General features: G+C 42.0%; 3 long non-coding RNA genes across 4 annotated transcripts; 1 reads left to right on the top strand and 2 right to left on the bottom strand.

Annotated features, from left to right (window-relative positions):
* Positions 1-6,782: 6,782 nt before the first annotated feature.
* LOC144993191 (uncharacterized) lies at positions 6,783-7,661 on the bottom strand. Its single transcript, XR_013657051.1, has 3 exons — positions 7,536-7,661; positions 7,318-7,405; positions 6,783-7,240 (listed from the first exon to the last, which is right to left on the bottom strand). It is a non-coding gene; the product is annotated as an uncharacterized LOC144993191 (long non-coding RNA).
* Positions 7,662-9,294: 1,633 nt separating this feature from the next.
* LOC144991019 (uncharacterized) lies at positions 9,295-10,675 on the top strand. The gene is made up of 2 exons (XR_013654932.1): positions 9,295-9,682; positions 10,309-10,675. It is a non-coding gene; the product is annotated as an uncharacterized LOC144991019 (long non-coding RNA).
* LOC144991020 (uncharacterized) lies at positions 10,661-12,383 on the bottom strand. Of its 2 annotated transcripts, none has more exons than XR_013654933.1 (3): positions 11,676-12,383; positions 11,137-11,251; positions 10,661-11,055 (listed from the first exon to the last, which is right to left on the bottom strand). It is a non-coding gene; the product is annotated as an uncharacterized LOC144991020 (long non-coding RNA). The 2 variants fall into 2 exon arrangements; XR_013654934.1 differs by lacking the exon at positions 11,676-12,383 and adding an exon at positions 11,451-11,666.
* Between the last annotated feature and the right edge of the window lie 9,845 nt (positions 12,384-22,228).

The raw sequence follows: 22,228 nt of genomic DNA, 5'->3' as shown, positions 1-22,228 counted from the left end.
AAGATCTTTCAGATTCCGAAATAAATAAAACGGAAGTCATTTTCTGTGTGGCCCGGTACCAAATGACGTACCGGTCCGCGGCCCGGGGGTTGGGGACCGCTGCTCTAGATGTCCCAACGTTAAAGTGCCTAGGATAGCACAAGGGTTAATATGCAGAATCTCCATGTCCTGCAAGCCACAGAAATAAATAAATGGTAAAGAGCAAATAAACTGTCGTGTTATTTAAACTGAGGGAAGCAAATAAGGGTCCAACTGTTTGCTTGTTAGGGCGCTTTATTCGAACATTCGTTAGACAGCCTTCTACATGTGTGTCTCTCGGTCTAGCCACGCTTCCCGCTGCCCCACACCGCTGTGACGTCATAACAATGCGACCCTGTAGTTCTTTAACAGTATTATGTTTAACCAATGGCATAACACCACATCTCCCCTTTTTGAAATAGAACAAACAATCATTAGACTATCATTGTTTAACAACCCTCACAAGGAACTCTGCATTAAGGTTGAAGAGTGTTTCTATAGAAAGTAGTTATAAAAAAAACACAACTACAAAACATTCTTTTTCTCCAACATCCCTGAAAATGTTTCATATTCAAACAATCTATAAGTCCAGTCTGGTTGGTTTTATAACAGCTCTCCCAGACCTGGTTCTGGGGGTAGATGTCAGTTCAGATGAGTTCGGGATCAGCGACTCTGGTGGTTGTTGTTCTGGAGCACAGCCTGAAACCTGTTGCTCTGTGTCGCTCTGGCTCTGTTCGGGTAAAGTCTTCATGGCAACAAGGTGACGTCGATTTCTCCTTACTGTCCCATGAGGTCCTTCAACCATGTATGAGCGAGGGGTTGTGTGTCTGCTCACCACAGCTCCACTTGGTCCTAAATCTGGTATCCACACTTCTTGTCCTGGAACAAGTTGGTGAAGGTTCCGTGCTCGATGGCGCTGATTAAATATCTGTGCATCTTTCATCCTCTTCTCGGTCTCCTTATGTGAAACAGCCTCCATGTCGGGAAGAGCAGGTTGTAGAAGAGCTGGAAGTGTCGGCACTGTGGTGCGAAGCCTCCTCCCCATGAGAAGCTGAGCAGGGCTGTATCCGTTCTGCAGTGGAGTAGCTCTGTATGCGAGCAGTGCAAGATAGGGATCAGCAGCTTTCTTCAGGAGTTCTTTTATGGTCTTGACTGCTCTTTCAGCCTCACCATTACTCTGAGGATGTTTGGGACTGCTGGTGATGTGATGGAATCCATACGATTGTGCAAACTCTGCAAAAACAGCTCCAGAGAATTGAGGCCCGTTGTCTGTCACCAGCTGCTCTGGAATGCCGTGGCGTGCAAAGATAGATTTTAAATGGTGAATCACATTTGCAGACTTTGTGGTTGAAAGCAAAGCAATTTCCACAAATCTGGATGTATAATCAACTACCAGCAGGTAAGTTTTAGCTCCCAGCATGAACAAATCTGCTCCCAGTTTTTGCCACGGTCTTCCTGGGTACTGGGTTGGCAACAACGGTTCTGCAGGATTATACCTCTCTTTACTGCAGATCCTGCAGTAGAGAACTAACTCATTTATCTGTTGGCTTAATCCAGGCCACCACACCGACTGCCGTGCACGTTCCCTGCATTTCACGACACCTTGGTGACCTTCATGCAGTGTTGTGATTTCTCAGTGAAGAAGGGATAACAAGCCTGTCACCCTTAAGCAGCAGTCCATCCTGTACTGAGAGTGATGCTCGTTCCGCCCAGTAGGGTCTGATTGCTGGTTCACCGTTGTAGTGAGTCGGCCATCCTTGCTCACAGAGTTGCATCACACGTGCACACACACTGTCCTGTTGCAGCTCTTGTTTCAGGTGATCCAAATAGAAGGTGCTTGCTGGTAGGTTCTCCATTATCCTGTCCACATATATGTTTGTGTCCTCCAGCAACTCCTTGTCATCTGGTGTTTCATTATTCAACAGGGGAGCACGTGATAGCATGTCTGCCGTCCACAAGCTCTTTCCTGGCACATGCGATATGGAGTAGGAATAACGCATAAGGCGCATTTTAAACCGTTGAATGCGTGGAGGAAGGGCATCCAGTTGCTGGGACCCTAACAAACTCAGGAGAGGTTTGTGGTCAGTCTCCATCTGGAAGTGCTTGCCTATCAGGAAGTTTCTGAACCTTTCACAAGCCCAAGTGAGTGCTAAGGCTTCTTTTTCTATTTGGGCGTATCTCTGCTCTGTTGGCGTGAGAGAGCGTGAGATATAAGCCACAGGACGCCAATCGCTGCCCCATTTTTGGAGTAGGACGCTCCCTAGTCCATACGACTATGCATCTGCTGAGACTTTACTGTCCCGATTTGGATCATACATGGCCAACACTGGAGGTGAAGCCAAGGAATCTTTTAAACCTTGAAATGCTTGAGCCTGGTCAATCCCCCACACCCAGTGGTTCTTTTTAGAAAGAAGATCTCTCAGGGGTTTGTCTCTTTCTGCCAGCTGAGGGATGAACTTTCCAAGCTGATTAACTGATCCTAGAAAACTCCTCAGTTCAGAAACATTTGTTGGTTCTCTCATTTTTTTCACCGCTTCTGTCTTGGTTGGATCAGGACTAATGCCATTGGCTGAGATGACATGTCCTAAGAAGACCACTTCCTGCTTTGACAGCTCACATTTTTCTACATTCAGTGAAATGCTTGCCTCCTGCAGCCTTTTAAGCACAACATGTAGGCGAGTGTCATGTTCTTCCTGTGTTCTGCCCCAAACCAACACATCGTCCATGTGGCAAACCACACCTTCCAGACTGTTAATAACTTCTGACATTCTGTTCTGGAAATGTTCAGGAGCAGAAGCAATGCCAAAGGGTAGCCTCCTAAAATAGTAACGGCCAAATGGTGTAATAAAGGTGGTGTATTTGGCTGACTCTTCTGTAAGGGGAATTTGCCAAAATCCCATATTAGCATCCAATTTGCTGAAAATCCTGGCTCCAGCCAATGTGCCTATTGTCTCTTCCACTGATGGCAGGATGTATTTTTCTCGACACACAGAAAGGTTGAGATGTGTGAGATCAACGCAAATACGCACCTTGTCTGTTTTCTTTTTGGGTACCACCACCATGCCACAACACCAGTCTGTTGGCTCCTCTATTTTGGTTATCACACCTAAGTCTTCCATGCGGGACAGTTCCTGCTTCACTTTGTCCATGAGCGGCAATGGAACTCTCCGAGGTGTCTTTAATGAGAAGGGCTGAGCATCTGGTCTTAACTTGATGTTGTATGGCTGCTTCACTTCACCAAGACCGCTGCACAGTTTTGGGTAGCTGACTTTTAGTGTTTCGATGCTGAGAGTGTCTATTCGAGTAACTAACTCCAACTTGTGAATAGCAGGTCTTCCCAGCAATGCTGTGTGCAGGTGTTTCAGGATGTACACATCCTCCCTTGCTTCTTTAGCTCCTTTCCTTAGTCTCATCTCTGTGAACCCGAGGACTTCCAACGGCTTTCTTCCAGGTCCAAACAGAGGCTTGGTTGGTTTTTGAAGAGTGGGTGGGCAACTGTCTCTGAAGATCTCTTTGAACACCTGTAGTGGCAAAACTGTGACATCAGCTCCTGTGTCTATTTTGAATGACACACTTCTGTTGTTTATGATGATGTTTACCATCCACGACTCTCCGTTGCTGGTAACACTGCCAAGGAATAAGGCATTGACATCTTCCTCCACTTCACTCAAAGTCTTCCTATTTTTACACACTCTCATGTAATGTCCCTTTTTTCCACATGCATGACATACTGTTTCATTAGCTGGACACTCACGTTTTGGATGGGGTGATGAGCTGCCGCACTTATGACACTGTGCATTTGGTTTACTGTGTTGAGGCCTCCACGATTTGCTCTGTTTGACATCTGTATGTGATTTGGTTTTAAACTTTCTGCTGCTTTTGTGCACCCTGTCAACACATTTAGCATCTCCTGGCTGTGTCCTGGTGTCACCTTGCAGTGAAGATTGCTGCCTTTTCACTTCCTCGCTCTGTCTTGCCATGTTAATAGCTTTATCCAGCGTAAGATCCGGGTCTAGCTGCATGCGTTCAGACAGGCGTTTATCTGACAAACCGACCACCAGTCGATCCCGTATGAGCTCATCATGAAGTGTCCCATAGCCACAGGGTTCTGCTAATGCATACAGTGCAGTAACAAAGGCATCCACAGTCTCATTTTCTTCTTGCTTTCTCATGTTGAATTTTGCACGTTCATAGATAACGTTTTTCTTCACTATGAAAAATGCTTGGAAGCCATCTCTCACCCCTTGATACGTCCCTCGTCGGTCTGCAGGTATGTTCAGTCCACGCATGACGTCATCAGCTTCATCACCCATGCAGTATATCAACGTATTTATTTGATTTTCCTCCGTGCTTGCATTCAGGTTACTGGCAATGCGAAATCTTTCAAACCTTCTTATCCACTTTTCCCACTCTTGCGGCTTTGAAAAGTCGAAAGGCTCCGGAGGTTGTAGATTGAAGGTGGCGCTCGGCCCCGCCGGCACTCGCTGCGCGTTCTCGTCTGCCATGTTCGAAATCGGCTTTTTTTTCCCTCTAACAACTTAACAGGACTTCTGACACCATGTCGTGTTATTTAAACTGAGGGAAGCAAATAAGGGTCCAACTGTTTGCTTGTTAGGGCGCTTTATTCGAACATTCGTTAGACAGCCTTCTACATGTGTGTCTCTCGGTCTAGCCACGCTTCCCGCTGCCCCACACCGCTGTGACGTCATAACAATGCGACCCTGTAGTTCTTTAACAGAATTATGTTTAACCAATGGCATAACACCACATAAACCAACATCACAAAGTACTCCATATATTTGTATATACCTCCATGTTTTCTGGTTCGGGAATGGGATGACGTGCACGACTCATGTTACTCTCTGTTCTTAAAGGATGATTATCCCAACCACTGCAGAAAGTGTCCAGGTAATCTTGTAGACGTGGTAAGAACACAGTGGCAGCAGAAGAGGTGTTGTACACTCGCAATGCTGAGGAAGCCCTCTTCTTCAGGGTGAAGGAGGTCACTGTAGCACGTGCAGCTCACAGCAACCCGCAGATCTCTGCAGAGCCGCTCAATCCTGGGTGATTATAAACAGTGATTCAGTAAATAGAGTATTCCATTAAAAGTCTTTTGTAGGAAATTTTTAGGAGAATTTTCAAAAATGTTTGAGTCTGTTTGGAACACGTGAAAACATTCCTGAAAAGCAAAGACCTGCTGAACTACCCGCAATTCAGAATAAAGGTTAAAAGAATTCAGAATCTGATGGAACAGAAAAACGTCCACAATATGCTTTTATTGTCTTCGTCCATTGTAAAATAAAATTGAAGCTAACAAACCGCTCAGCTTTTAGCTACCTCAACGTTAACCATTTTACGTTTGTCTCCTGAATTACCAGATGCAAAAGTCACCGGCGCAGGGGGCGGCGGCGGAGAGGCCGGCGGCGGAGGGGCCGGCGGCGGTGAGGCCGGCGGCGCCGAGGCCGGAGGGGCCGGCGGCGGTGAGGCCGGCGGCGGAGGGGCCGGCGGTGCCGAGGCCGGCGGCGCCGAGGCCGGAGGGGCCGGCGGCGGTGAGGCCGGCGGCGGAGGGGCCGGCGGCGCCGAGGCCAGCGGCGGAGGGGCCGGCGGCGGTGAGGCCGGCAGCGCCGAGGCCAGCGGCGCCGAGGCCAGCAGCGGTGAGGCCGGCGGCACCGAGGCCGGCGGCGGAGGGGCCGGCGGCGGTGAGGCCAGCGGTGCCGAGGCCAGCGGTGCCGAGGCCGTCAGCGGTGAGGCCGGCAGCGGTGAGGCCGGCGGCGGTGAGGCCGGCGGCGGTGAGGCCAGCAGCGGTGAGGCTGGCGGCGGTGAGGCCAGCGGTGCCGAGGCCAGCGGCGGTGAGGCCAGCAGCCCAGAGACCGCCACTGCAGTGGCATAGTGCAACGAATCGAGCCAGGGAGGACCGGAGGCAGTCTGCAGCAAATAGAATGAGTTCTAAGTCTTTGCTCCAAAACATGACGTTTCTCTTTAACCAAAGTACATTTTAAGAACGATGCATTCGTTATAACATACTCAGTATACTGTATGAAGTTTCAATACTTTTTGAGTGTTTCTCAATGAAAATGCTTTTCATCAGTGCATCCTTTCCACATTCGAAACACCGCATTTCTCCACAATATATATTTTTTTAAAGTACAATTTATAGTTACAAATACTCTTTTGAAATTGACTTCAAATGAAAACAGACACTTGCAATTTAACCTTTTTAGAGTAATCATCATGAAACTGTTTTCCATCTAGCACACTGACTTATGTAAATGCTTAGTATAGGCACAAAGTTTAAAATTTCACGTCATTTTCTTATTATAACAATTTTATACACACAGATTGGTTGCAGTGAAGTCAAATGTTCTTTTTTCTGTTGTCAGGTTCTCCTGGTGAGGCTTCTGGCGCTAGTCCGATCCAGCAAGGGCCCGCCTAATACGAATTTATGGGCCCCTGTGACCAGCTTTTGGGGGGGGGGGGGGGGGGGGGATTTAAAGAAAAATGTATTAAGAATAAAGAAGAGAACAAAAAGTGTTGCTGATGTGTTTTTCTATTTTTTTCATTTTGCATTTGATATTTTTTTCCTCCATTAGGTGAATTTTGAAGAACATTTTAAAAATCTTTTACACAACACAAAATCCCCAACCAACTGTCCGTAAGGGACATCCCTGGTAGGGGGTACTGGGCCCTTGGCAGCGGTATTTGCAAAGTTCTACTGGCCTCTTTATGCATCTGAGTGTCCACACTCCCCAGATCCAACGCCCGATAAAATTAACTTTCCACGTGTCGCTGATGAGGATGCTGAAATTCTAGGGAAACCCATCACTATGGCAGAAGTCTCTGAGGCCCTTGCTGGTTAACTGGATTGAGTGTTCCCAGTTTCTGCTTGACTGAGCTCACCTGATCCAGGTGACCAGTTATAAATGCAGCGGGGTGAGCTGCAAAGCAGACGGTAAGAAGACAATTTAATCATGTTCATTTTCAGGGATCATCTCAGAAAGAATCAACAGATGTTTCAAAAGCCAAGAGAGGAAGAAAGACGCTGCTAATTACACGAGGAAAATAGTGAAGGAGGCCTGAATGGACGGCGTGTGTGGACTCACCGCGATGGAAGTCATGATGCCCTGTTGGTGGCGCCCCAAACCCCTGCCTTCCTGCCAGCTGTAACATTTTACTCCCAATATTGTTGCTCGTCAAGCCATCTTTTGTGGGCTGTTCGTAGTTTCTGTTGATCAGAAATGACAGGATGAGATCAAAGCTCTCAGATGATGCTCGCAGTGACACTCGCCAGTTTTAACTTACACAACTGGAGCTGAAGCTTGATAGAATTTCCTTTTTCAGTGACGCCATATTTCCCCCTTCTTTCTGCAGCTCTGTCTATGTATTTCAGCTGTGGACAAAAAAACCTTCATTACAAACATTCCTGCAGTGATAAATATGCACAACAAGTTCTGGTTCTGTGCAAAGGTCACAAGAGGTGACATATTGACACATGACTACTGTGTGTATTTCTAACTCACCCATAATGTGAAGAACATTCCTCTCAGTGGAAGCAGTGATGCTGTGCTTTGGATTGAAGGATGGCTGGGATGTCGGGTTGGTGGTTGAGATACGAAGGACTTCACAGAGATGGCTATCTGTCATTCTGGACCTCGGTCTGCTTTTGTTCTGATGTAACAGAGAAAATGTTTGTTCACATATGTATGTTGAGTCGAAGAGGCTGATCATTCTCTTTCCGTGGCGTCTTATCAGAGGAAACTTGGCATGATCCAAACTCTGATAGAAGTCAGGGAGGGAGAGAAGCTGATATTGACTCTTCAGAGAATCATCACATTGCATTTCAATCAGCTCTAACTGCAGACTCTCCTCCACCTCTTCTGCCTCCACCAGGAAGGGGCTCGAGAACAGCTTGATTTGTTTTTCAATGACAGAAAAATCTTGAAAACGCTGGTTGAATTCCGTCATGAGAGATGTAATTACAGAAGCATATTTCTCCTTTTTAGCAGAAAGATCTGCCTTTGGAAAAGCAGACTTGATTTCAGAAAACGCAGGGAAGTGTGCAGCGTTAAAGCTTCGTATTTGTGTCTCAAACAGGCGGAGTTTTACACAGAAGGCTTTCATGTGCTCATACAGATGGGACACCAGCTGTTCTTTGCCTTGTAGGTTCTTGTTCAGTATATTCAGATGATGAGTGAGATCAACTAAAAATGCAGGGTCTGCCAGCCACAGAGGGTCACTCAGTTTATGAAGAGGTCGGCCCTTCTCTTTCAAAAACTTGTCGATTTCTGATCTCAGCGGAAAAAAACGCTGCAGTAAAGAGCCGCGGCTGAGCCAGCGTACTTCAGAGTAGTAGAGGACATCCCCGTATAGCATCCACGTCAGATAAGAAAGCTTGAAATTCCCTGTGGTACAGTCCTCTAGCTCGAATTATGTTGACAGTTTTTACAACAGTGTTCATCACATCGCCCAGCTGGATAGTCTTGGCACACAGTGCTTCTTGGTGGATTATACAGTGCATCCTAACAGCCTCACCTCCGCTCTCTTGTACCTTGTTGCACACCATGGATGCCATTCCTTTGCGCTCACCCATCATGGCTGGGGCTCCATCCATTGTTACTCCACAGAGCTTGTCCCATTTAAGCCCCATCTTTTCAACTGCCTCTGACACCGCATCAAAAATATTTTCACCCGTCGTTCTGCCTTTTAGGCTCATCAGATCAAGCAGCTCCTCCGTACAGCAAAAATTATCATTGACTCCCTGCAAAAAAATTCAAAGCTGTGTGGTGTCTGTGACGTCTGTGCTCTCATCTACGGTGGCCCTGAAGTGCAAACCATTCAACAAATCACTCGATACAAAAACATTTTTAAGATCACAGCCACAATTTAAAAAGCAGTATTACATTTTAGAAAACAAAACAAAATTTCAGAAACCAAAACATAAAAAAGAAAAAAGAAAAAAAGATTTCAGAAAACAAAATTAATTTCCAGGAAAAAAAAGAAATATTACAAAATGAAAACATTTCAGAAAAAAAAATAATTTCCAGAAAACAAAATGAAATACAAAAAAATGAAAAACATTTCAGAAAAAAATGAAATATTAAAAAATGAAAAACATTTCAGAACACAGAATGAATTTCCAGAAAACAAAACGAAATCTTCAAAAATAAAAAACATTTCCAAACCGGAAGAAGAAGGTACTATGGGACAACGCTGATTGGATGATGATGTTTGTCAATCATTTGAACTGAAAAGTATTTAAAAATGAAGCGATGACGGATTTTATCGTCCAAACAACAATGTACTATAATAATCCACGTATCTACCATTTACATATTAAATCAAAAATGCAGCAAACAGATAATGAAGGTTTAAATTATTTTTTTAATATTTCGTCTGAAGCAGAACGGTCACCCGGAAGTAGTTTGTGTGGATGACGTCCGTTCTGCAGGTAAACAGAGAAAGGGACGGTAAAACGTTAACATAAACGTTAATCTTTGAATATTTAGCGGATGTGATGACAGAACGCACGCAGAAATATCAACACCAACCAGGTTTACAAATGTTTCGATATGTCGTGAGAGAATTCTCTCTAAAGCAGCAGCTGCGAAGAAACGGGTGTTAAAGACGGCGCACATCAGGAAATGCAGTCCCGCCATCCACTGATAAGGTATGGAAGCACATTTGTTTGATCTAATACATGTAGCGTTAAACGTGATTTCTAGGTGGGTGTTTACAGACAGATCCAAGATCCTTCAGTCATACGTTAATGACAGGTTACCTCATCAGCTGGAGAGGGGGGGTCACGTGGGCAGGATTCTCAGACAGGTGTACCAGCCGCATAAATCAGCAAAGCTGTCAGGTAAACTGCAGCAGTTTGTGTCTCAGAATAACATTTATGAATGCTTCTTATTCACACTATTAAGATCTGTGACTTTAGAGTGTGTCAGTGCACAGAAACATGACAGTAAATGACTGGATGTGCACATCATCAGACACGTCCAGGTGTGTAACTAAAGGTGGCAAAGTCTGTAGTCTAAAAAGATTCTTTAAAAAAAAAAAATTTTAGTCTTTCAGGCAGAGGAGGAATACCAAAGTGTTTTAGAATGTATTTTTATAAGACTGAAATAATGTATTTTATTCTGAGTTTGGTGTTTTGACCCCTCCCTAATGGATTTCTGGTTTAACCCATTTTCTCCTCATTTTGATGAACTCAACTTTTTCCTGAATGAAAGATGAACGGCAGCTGATGTTTTTCTGTCAGGGATTTTTAATTTATTAATTTATCTCTGTCAGGGATTTCAATGGAGCTGGAGTCCAGTGCAGAGGAAGCTGCAAGCATGTACGAGCAGGAACTGGCGTTCCTTACCTGTGCATCTTCCTCTGGATGTGATGCTGAGCAGCAATGTGGACAAACCTTTCCTGACATTACTCTTTTTGATATAGTTGTTAAGCACAAACAGACTTTTCCCAGATGCATTTTTTCCTCTAATAAATGTGACTGACAGGCACGCTGAGTAAATGCTGATTGTAAACGGAACATTTGATTGACTGCATGAAGAAGCCCATAAAGGAAAATCCACAACTGTTTCTTTGTTTCTGTTACTGAATAACGTATTCATGTTAAGTTTTCAATAAATATACTGCATTGCTATGAAACAAATTTGTTTATTTTCATATCCATTATTACAATCCTCACATCAGCATTCAGTTTTTTCATTGACAAAAAAACATTTCTAAACAACAGCTTTGAAAATCAAACATCATCTTTGTTAATAAAGCTTTAAAACCTAAAATGGTAAACATGGAAAAACTCCTAAATGAAGCAAGTCTAATATGAACATTTTAAACTGGAGTTTTGCTTAAAGGAACATTAAGTTGTTTGTAGTTGTACACGTGTTTGATGCGATTCCTCATAGATGTGATTTCCAGATCATCAGCCCGACGCTAAAGCCAGGAATTGTGCTTTGTTTTTCACTCCCCACTGCATCATTTACAACTAATCAGGCTTATGCAGCAGGTTAAAGACTTTTTTTAAAGGACCTGCAATTTAAAAAAAAAAATTAGATATTAAGGTTAAATAATATTTATTGATTACATTTCACATAAATCATGGTGACTTGCCTGTACACTGCACAATGATATGAATGACTTTAGTCTTCTTGTATTCCCATGTAGAGCTGCCATCTGTTCTTCTGCAGCACAAACTTCTCTGGAACTTCGCTTTGAGTAACTTCACCTGCAGAAATATCACATGTTAATTCAATTAAGTATTTTATAAACTTTTAAAGTTCATTTTTAAGTTTCAGTATATGTATATGCATGGTTCTAAAATATACAATGCACTTTAATATTATTTCCCATAAGAACTTGTTTACTGATTTCAATCTTAAAGTCGATTTTTAGCAACACTGATGCTATATAATTACTGTAATTACTGTATAAATCACAGAATCAGGCTGGCTCGGAGCTTTTTCTCTCATGTTGTCACCGAAAACGGGAACGGCTATCATGTGAAGACGGTTCGTCTCCATCGGGTTCCTTTTGCGCATGCGCAAGATAAAAATAAATTATCTTTTCAAAGCAGCACTTTAACATCCTAAAATTAACATCCCTAGAGATATGTGACTGACAAAAGAAAAGATCACAGACTTGATTCTTACCTGAAGATGATTGACAGCGTGAACCTCGCAGCCGTAGAAATTAGCGCACAGCGTTCAAAGTAAAAGTGCTCACAAACTACTTCCGGGTGACCGTGTGTCAGGCGAAATGTTAAAAAAATAATTTTAAAGTTCATTAACAGTTTGCTGCATTTTTTATTTGATATATAAATGGGAAATACGTGGATTATTATAGTACATTGTTGTTTGGACAATAAAATCCAGCATCGCTTCATTTAAAATACTTTTCAGTTCAAATGATTGACAAAAATCATCATCCAATCAGCGTTGTCCCATAGTACCTGCCTCTTCCGGTTTGGAAATGTTTTTCATTTTTGAAGATTTCGTTTTGTTTTCTGGAAATTCATTCTGTGTTCTGAAATGTTTTTCATTTTTTAAAATTTCATTTTTTTTCTGAAATGTTTTTCATTTTTTAATATTTCATTTTTTTTCTGGAAATTATTTTTTTTTTCTGAAATGTTTTCATTTTTTAATATTTCTTTTTTTTCCTGGAAATTAATTTTGTTTTCTGAAATGTTTTTTTTTTGTCATTTTTGTTTTTCAAGTTTTGGTTTCTGAAATTTTGTTTTGTTTTCTAAAATGTAATGCTGCTTTTTAAATTTTTTTTTTTTTTTTTTAATTGTTGTTGTGTTCTTAAAAATGTTTTTGTATCGAGTGATTTGTTGAATGCTTTGCACTTCAGGGCCACCGTACTAATGCCTCACAATAAAACACTTTGATGTTAAAATACCGTACTAGACAGATGTTTACTTCATCCAATTACAAGCAGTATATTTAGTTAATATTTGCCCTTTACCTTTGTTAGATCACATTCATAAATCATTATTTAAAAAATTATAAGGAAAATCCATTAAAATCAGGATATGAGTGGGAACAAATTTTCAGCTTCTGACTTGTTTTTCTGTATTGTTCCCACCATGGTCAGCTTCCTCTTTAGGAGCTCCTGTCCCAGATTGTGCGAGGTAAAAAAGTTGTCGCATGTGATTTTGTGTCCACTCAGTCCCTGAGACATGTCCAGGACAACTCTCATTCCTTGTGTTTTCTCAGGGGCTCCTCCATCAGGTTTCTCTGTGTAGACTTGTAAATTCCAAGTATATGAGGAAGTGGCATCACAGGCAGCCCAGATCTTTATACCATACTTTGCAGGTTTAGATGGTATATACTGCCGAGGGGCAGAGACTGTCTTGTTCTGGTCCTGTGGACGGGTGCTGACGGCTTTGTTTTGGAACTGGCTGATGCTCAATCTCATCATCTTCTTCAGAGTCACTGTCAGACTCTGAATTTTCAGAAATGTGATCCTCTTATTCTGAAACCTCTTCTGAATCCTCTCCCTCTACATCATCATCAAAAACCGCTCTCTCTTCTAAAATCAATTCCAGGGCCCTCTGCACAGAGTGTCTTTTGGCCATTTTGATCAGTTCAGATAAGAAACCACACTGGCAAAGCTATATTTATAGTATCCCACCTCCAATTTGTAGCAGATAAAGAGTGAGAAATAAAAAATTCCCGCAAGAAAGTCAAATGGTCAAATGTGCTGGAGAACGAGAGCGAAAATAGTTGATGCTTGAATTTTGCATTGATGTTGCAACCTTGTGCGGGAACCGCAGGTGCAGAAACACAGAACTCACATTTACAGTCAAACTCTCTCTCTTTCTCACTGGTCACTCCCCCCCACCCCCCCCCACCCCCACACACACACACAGCAGGCCCAGACAGGTGGAGGACAGAGTGTAGGTACACAAAACATCAATTTCCACACTTCTTTTAGCCCCGGGTCCAGTGGACCCGAACATCTTATATGTGATAGAAATGTGTTTGGGGGGTGTACGGTGTGTGGTCATTAAAAAATGTATTCTGATAAATGTTCTTCACAGAAAATGAGCCAAGGCCAGTGATTCTGAGTTTGAAAAATTAATTAATTGTTTCATTTTTCTTTTAATAAAAAATGAAAACGGGTCCCACAGACCCGAACACCATATATATATATATACCTTGTCTCAAAAAAGTTCGAAAAACACTACATACATATATATATATACAATAATTCAATGGTAAGTAAATAACAATACATAATGACAACATGCATATGTAACAATTCAATAATAATAATAATGGATTAATAGTAAATAATAATAATAATAAAATCAAATGTAAGTCAATAGTAATAAATAATAATAATATATCAATAATAAATCAACAGTAAGTCAGAAAGTCAACAACAGATTTGCCCCCCCAAAAAAAATAAGAAGATAAAAAAATTAAATTAAATTTAATTCAGTTATTTTAACTGAGGGAAGCAAATAAGGGTCCAACTGTTTGCTTGTTAGGGTGTGGGTACCGGATGTTCTCGGGTTGCCGGATGTTCTCGGGGTCCTTCGGGGTCCTTCGACCAATGATGACGTCACACTATTTGATTGGCTGTAAGTTGCCACGACCAATGAGTTAACGTCGCTAAGTTTTTAAAAAAAAAACTTTATTGACAATTGCGGTATCATACATTAACAATGACATTAACGTTAACAACGAACAATAACGATGTAATCAGTATTGCCTCGAAGATCAGTCACCATTGCCAAATATAAAATATTGACAGAAAATAAAGAATAGAGGGGAAAAAAGAAACAATGAACATAACACACAAATAAATAAAAACATAAGTAAAATAAAATAAAGGAACATAGAAATAAATCTAAGTAGTCTAATACTAGTTAAGTTAGGGGTACTCGTGAAGTTTGTATTTCTGAACAAAACTAAGCAATTTCAAGCCATTCTTCTTTTTCATATAATGAAGTGATTGAAAGCAAAAACAGAGCTCTTTATTAAATGTTATAAAAGTGATTTGGGCTTCGAAACTTGACCTCACCAAGATGGCGGTGCTCTCCTCCCATGAGGAACCACGTGATGTCTCCTCTAGTGATATAACTCATTTGAAAGACCCTGAAGGACCCCGAGAACATCCGGTACCTACACTTGTATATGATATGGCTTTTGTGTATTGTTATGCCATTGGTTAAACATAATTCTGTTAAAGAACTACAGGGTCGCATTGTTATGACGTCACAGCGGTGCGGGGGGCAGCGGGAAGGAGATGCTAAATGTGTTGACAGGGTGCACAAAAGCAGCAGAAAGTTTAAAGCCAAATCACATCCAGACGTCAAACAGAGCAAATCGTGGAGGCCTCAACACAGTAAACCAAATGCACAGTGTCATAAGTGCGGCAGCTCATCACCCCATCCAAAACGTGAGTGTCCAGCTAATGAAACAGTATGTCATGCATGTGGAAAAAAGGGACATTACATGAGAGTGTGTAAAAATAGGAAGACTTTGAGTGAAGTGGAGGAAGATGTCAATGCCTTATTCCTTGGCAGTGTTACCAGCAACGGAGAGCCGCGGATGGTAAACATAATCATAAACAACAAAAGCGTGTCATTCAAAATAGACACAGGAGCTGATGTCACAGTTTTGCCACTACAGGTGTTCAAAGAGATCTTCAGAGACAGTTGCCCACCCACTCTTCAAAAACCAACCAAGCCTCTGTTTGGACCGGGAAGAAAGCCGTTGGAAGTCCTGGGGTTCACAGAGATGAGACTAAGGAAATGAGCTAAAGAAGCAAGAGAGGATGTGTACATCCTGAAACACCTGCACACAGCATTGCTGGGGAGACCTGCTATTCACAAGTTGGAGTTAGTTACTCGAATAGACACTCTCAGCATCGAAACACTAAAAGTCAGCTACCCAAAGCTGTGCAGCGGTCTTGGTGAAGTGAAGCAGCCATACAACATCAAGTTAAGACCAGATGTTCAGCCCTTCTCATTAAAGACACTTCGGAGAGTTCCATTGCCGCTCATGGACAAAGTGAAGCAGGAACTGTCCCGCATGGAAGACTTAGGTGTGATAACCAAAATAGAGGAGCCAACAGACTGGTGTTGTGGCATGGTGGTGGTACCCAAAAAGAAAACAGACAAGGTGCGTATTTGTGTTGATCTCACACACCTCAACCTTTCTGTGTGTCGAGAAAAATACATCCTGCCATCAGTGGAAGAGACAATAGGCACATTGGCTGGAGCCAGGATTTTCAGCAAATTGGATGCTAATATGGGATTTTGGCAAATTCCCCTTACAGAAGAGTCAGCCAAATACACCACCTTTATTACACCATTTGGCCGTTACTATTTTAGGAGGCTACCCTTTGGCATTGCTTCTGCTCCTGAACATTTCCAGAACAGAATGTCAGAAGTCATAAACAGTCTGGAAGGTGTGGTTTGCCACATGGACGATGTGTTGGTTTGGGGCAGAACACAGGAAGAACATGACACTCGCCTACATGTTGTGCTTAAAAGGCTGCAGGAGGCAAGCATTTCACTGAATGTGGAAAAATGTGAGCTGTCAAAGCAGGAAGTGATCTTCTTAGGACATGTCATCTCAGCCAATGGCATTAGTCCTGATCCAACCAAGACAGAAGCGGTGAAAAAAATGAGAGAACCAACAAATGTTTCTGAACTGAGGAGTTTTCTTGGAACAGTTAATCAGGTTGGAAAATTCATCCCTCAGCTGGCAGAAAGAGACAAACCCCTGAGAGATCTTCTTTCTAAAAAGAACCACTGGGTGTGGGGGATTGACCAGGCTCAAGCATTTCAAGATTTAAAAGACTCTTTGGCTTCACCTCCAGTGTTGGCCATGTATGATCCAAATCGGGACAGTAAAGTCTCAGCAGATGCATCGTCGTACTGACTAGGGAGCGTCCTACTCCAAAAATGGGGCAGCGATTGGCGTCCTGTGGCTTATATCTCACGCTCTCTCACGCCAACAGAGCAGAGATACGCCCAAATAGAAAAAGAAGCCTTAGCACTCACTTGGGCTTGTAATAGGTTCAGAAACTTCCTGATAGGCAAGCACTTCCAGATGGAGACTGACCACAAACCTCTCCTGAGTTTGTTAGGGTCCCAGCAACTGGATGCCCTTCCTCCACGCATTCAACGGTTTAAAATGCGCCTTATGCGTTATTCCTACTCCAGGAAAGAGCTTGTGGACGGCAGACATGCTATCACGTGTTCCCCTGTTGAATAATGAAACACCAGATGACAAGGAGTTGCTGGAGGACACAAACATATATGTGGACAGTATAATGGAGAACCTACCAGCAAGCACCTTCTATTTGGATCACCTGAAACAAGAGCTGCAACAGGACAGTGTGTGTGCACGTGTGATGCAACTCTGTGAGCAAGGATGGCCGACTCACTACAACAGTGAACCAGCAATCAGACCCTACTGGGCGGAACGAGCGTCACTCTCAGTACATGATGGACTGCTGCTTGAGGATGACAGGCTTGTTATCCCTTCTTCACTGAGACATGGGGTGCTCACAACACTGCATGAAGGTCACCAAAGAGTCGTGAAATGCAGGGAACGTGCACGGCAGTCGGTGTGGTGGCCTGGATTAAGCCAGCAGATAAATGAGTCAGTTCTCTACTGCCGGATCTGCAGTAAAGAGAGGCATAATCCTGCAGAACCGTTGTTGCCAACCCAGTACCTAGGAAGACCGTGGCAAAAACTGGGAGCAGATTTGTTCATGCTGGGAGCTAAAACTTACCTGCTGGTAGTGGATTATGCATCCAGATTTGTGGAAATTGCTTTGCTTTCAACCACAAAGTCTGCAAACGTGATTCACCATTTGAAATCTATATTTGTACGCCACGGCATTCCACAGCAGCTGGTGACGGACAACGGGCCTCAATTCTCTGGAGCTGTTTTTGCAGAGTTTGCACAATCGTATGGATTCCATCACATTACCAGCAGTCCCAAACATCCTCAGAGTAATGGTGAGGCTGAAAGAGCAGTCAAGACCATAAAAGAACTCCTGAAGAAAGCTGCTGATCCCTATCTTGCACTGCTCGCATACAGAGCTACTCCACTGCAGAACGGATACAGCCCTGCTCAGCTTCTCATGGGGAGGAGGCTTCGCACCACAGTGCCGACATTTCCAGCTCTACTAAAACCTGCTCTTCCCGACATGGAGGCTGTTTCTCAAAAGGAGAACAAGAAGAGGATGAAAGATGCACAGATGTTTAATCAGCGCCATTGAGCACGGAACCTTCACCAACTTGTTCCAGGACAAGAAGTGTGGATACCAGATTTAGGACCAAGTGGAGCTGTGGTGAGCAGACACACAACCCCTCGCTCATACATGGTTGAAGGACCTCATGGGACAGTAAGGAGAAATCAACGTCACCTTGTTGCCATGAAGACTTTACCCGAACAGAGCCAGAGCGACACAGAGCAACGGGTTTCAGGTTGTGCTCCAGAACAACAACCAACAGAGTCGCTGATCCAGAACTCATCTGAACTGACATCTACCCCCAGAACCAGGTCTGGGAGAGCTGTTATAAAACCAACCAGACTGGACTTATAGATTGTTTGAATATGAAACATTTTCAGGGATGTTGGAGAAAAAGAATGTTTTGTAGTTGTGTTTTTTTTTTAATAACTACTTTCTATAGAAACACTCTTCAACCTTAATGCAGAGTTCCTTGTGAGGGTCGTTAAACAATGATAGTCTAATGATTGTTTGTTCTATTTCAAAAAGGGGAGATGTGGTGTTATGCCATTGGTTAAACATAATTATGTTAAAGAACTACAGGGTCGCATTGTTATGACGTCACAGCGGTGTGGGGGGCAGCGGGAAGTGTGGCTAGACCGAGAGACACATGTGGAAGGCTGTCTAACGAATGTTTGAATAAAGCGCCCTTGTAGGTACCGGATGTTCTCGGGTTGCCGGATGTTCTCGGGGTCCTTCAGGGTCCTTCAAATGAGTTATATCACTAGAGGAGACATCACGTGGTTCCTCATGGGAGGAGGGCACCGCCATCTTGGTGAGGTCAAGTTTTGAAGACCAAACCACTTTTATAACATATAATAAAGAGCTCTGTTTTTGCTTTCAATCACTTCATTATATGAAAAAGAAGAATGGCTTGAAATTGCTTAGTTTTGTTCAGAAATACAAACTCCACGAGTACCCCTAACTACTTAGATTTTTTCTATGTTCCTTTATTTTATTTTACTTATGTTTTTATTTATTTATTTATTATGGCCCGCAGCACTCACAGAGTGCAAGAACCATATTGTAACTGGTACGAGGGTCGAACACTCAAAAAGGTCCAAAACGTCAAAAAAACGCGTCAAAACGCCAAAAAATGGGGTCAAAAGTCGCCCAAAGCACACAACGACTCGACAATTGTGTAACGCAACAAAAATACACACACACACGCACAACGCCAACGCACAAACGACAAAATTGTAATCGCAAAAATGACGACAAAAACACAAAAAAGCCCCAAAAAACCCTCAAAAGACGGGTTTAAAGCCAAAAAGACATGCCAAGCCTATAGTAAAAGACAGGCCGGATTGAAATACATAGGAAATCCTAACCGCAAAAACTTCTATATTGTTTCTGCTTTGTTTCACTATTATTATTACGTTTCTTGTTTGTTACGGACGTTTTGAGCGAAAATTTGACCCCCGCCACATACCCGAAAACTCACCAAAATTGGCACACACCTGGGATAAATTAAAAATGAATTTTCGGCAAAGAGAACGTCACCCCCCCAAAGTCGATGACATCACAGCGAGCGTTCCCGTAAAAAAAATGAATGGGCCGAAAATTGCTTATGGGGCCAAAAAAAAAAATTTTGAAATACAGTTACGAAACCAAAACACACGTGTTGGAAATATCCCAAAGAAGTAATGAAATCATTATGGGATGGCCGCACGACCTACGGCTTGGCGGCCATTTTGTGGCGAACTCAGAGAAATGGCGATTTTCGTGTTTTTTCATAATATGGGAAAACTACACTGTTGTTCAAGCGATTTTCACGAAATTGCACACACATGCCAAGACCATGATTCTTCAATAACCAAAGAAGTTTCGTTGACCTTTGACCTTGGCAAAGGGCGGCCATCTTGAATTTTCATAAAAAAGCACCTTTAGTAAGGTATTCAAACGAAAACTCGTCCTAGGAATTTTTTTCGATCTTTTTGAAACTTCTCGGGCATCAATGGCAAGCTACTGTGGACAAAATGTTGGAATTAGAAGTTGTAGAATTTGAAACGCGTGCGCGTGGCGAATTCGCAACCGTCGCCATTTTAGCTAGCTCGCACATATTTTATCGGAATAGCCTGAAACTGAAATATGCGATTCCCTGGCCCATACTGAAAAAAATGATGTCACATACGACAAAATCGATAAACGAATGTGGCCGTGGTAAACAAAAAACTGTCGCAAAAAAAAGTGCTGACTCGGCTAAAAAAAAAAAATTCGGATTTTTTTTTAAAGAATCGGCTAGCGAAACCCAGATAACTTTGTCGGGTATATCCAAACAAAGTTTTGAAATCATTACGTGATGGCGACACCACCTACGGTTTGGCGGCCATTTCGTGCCAAAATCTGCCATTTTGAGATTTTCGCGTTTTTACACAATATAGAAAAATGAACTTTTTTTCGAGCGATTTTCACGAAATTTGACTCGCATGTCCGTAGCATAAGTCTACAATTACCTCTGGAGTTTCGTCGACCTTTGACCTCGGGAAAAGGCGGCCATCTTGAATTTTCTATAAAAAACACCTTTGCCATTGTATTCAAACGTAAACTTGTCGTTGGAATTTTTATCGATCGTCTCGAAACTTTTTGGGCATCAATGGCAAGCTACTGTGGAAAAAATGTTGGAATTAGAAGTTGTAAATTTTGAACGGCGTGCGCGTGGCAAGCTAGCAAAGTGGCGCACTGTTATAACTCCCATGCCTTTGAACACAATACAGAGAAAATTGAATGCATGCATTCATGCCTGAAACTGAATACATTGAAAAACACTGGATATGGACATATAAGGAATGTGGGCGTGGTTAGCATAAAACCACTGTTGCTAAGGACGACAAGAAGTTTACTTTTACCGATTTGTCCGAAACTGATGTCAATCTGTTCGTCTTCTTAAGGGGACCAAAACATAAAGTGGTTGCTATGGAGATAAAATAAACAAAAAAGCCGCCATTTTGGAAAAAGTGGTTTTTTTATCAACTTATGGCATATAGCTTTCACCAATGGAGGAATGTGTTTTTCTGAGTCAGTTGATGATGCTGATCGCTATGCTAGCACTTTTAGCTATGTTAACATAGCTAGCATAGTTAGCATAATTAGCATTTTAGGTAATGTGTTTTTCTGAGTCAGTTGATGATTCTGATCGCAATGCTAGCACTTTTAGCCACATTAGCATAGCTAGCATAGTTAGCATAATTAGCATATGCAGTTTTGACTAACCATCATCAAAAATGGGCGGTGAGGGCGGTGAGGGCGGTGACGGCGGTGGTGCGTAGAGTTGGGCGTGGAAGGCGGGTTGCGTCTGCGGGCCATACAACGCCGCTTGCGGCTTTAATTTATTTTTATTTTTTTTAACTTTAAACATACACATAATAACTACACACAAAGAAGAGAAAGAAAAAGAAAAGAAATAACTAAAACAAAATATATAGAATTGTAGTTTACAATACTAGGGATTGTGATACAGCTTGTGATCTTCAATGAAAAAACACAGTTTTATTGCATTTTTGTTTTTCAACAATGTCAGAGATTTAAAATATAAACTGATTTCTTTAAGAAATGTATTGAATAATGGTTTGTTTTTTAAGAATTTGCACTTGTGAATGAAAAATTTACCAGATATTAACATGGTATTGAATGTCAAATCAAATAGATTATCACCAGAATCTACTCCAAATAATATAATGTGCTTTTGTAAGTGAATAGAAATAGGGAAGGGAAACTTTGAAGAGCACCAAAAAAAAGAAATCCTCCCAAAAACTGTAAACATACATACATTCAAAAAACAAATGATCAAGTGTTTCAATATTTGTATCACAAAAAGAACAGTTATTCTCTGGAAAACCAAAACGTATGTGTAACAGTTCTTTGCATGGATAGACTGCGTTCATTATTTTAAAATGGATTTCTTTGTATTTTGGGAAAATTGGATATTTAATGAACTGAGATCTTAACTTGCTTATTTCCTCTCTTGTGTAATGCTGTGACATAGAATGATTTTTGTCAGATGTTGGAAACAGTTCTCTAACAAATAAGGATCGTATAAATGAGTTTGGAAGTTTTGAATTAACCGGTCGACCATCAAACAACAGAGAGGGAAGCTGAACTTGAACATTTTGAACCAAACTGGAGGACATTTGGACCAAAATCTGAGGGATTGCTTTGATCACATTGTTATATTGTTTTCTATCATTTAATTTAAACTTACTGAAAAAAGTTTCAAATGAGATAATGTTTCCATTGTCATTCATAATATGTAGTAATGACCAAATGCCGTTATCAAACCAATTTTTGTAAAATATAGATTTGTTTCTGCATAACACATACCGACAGTTCCATATGGGAGTATTGTGTGGACTAAAGTTATGTTTGTATATGAGTTTCCAGTGCAGTAACACCTGCTGATGATACGTAGAAAGTTTAATAGGAAGTTTTCTGTAATCAAAGT

Source organism: Oryzias latipes, chromosome 1 (assembly GCF_053564925.1).
Source record: "Oryzias latipes strain Hd-rR chromosome 1, Olatipes_Hd-rR_3.1".
NCBI lineage: Eukaryota > Metazoa > Chordata > Actinopteri > Beloniformes > Adrianichthyidae > Oryzias > Oryzias latipes.
This window is presented reverse-complemented; position numbering and strand designations above follow the sequence as displayed.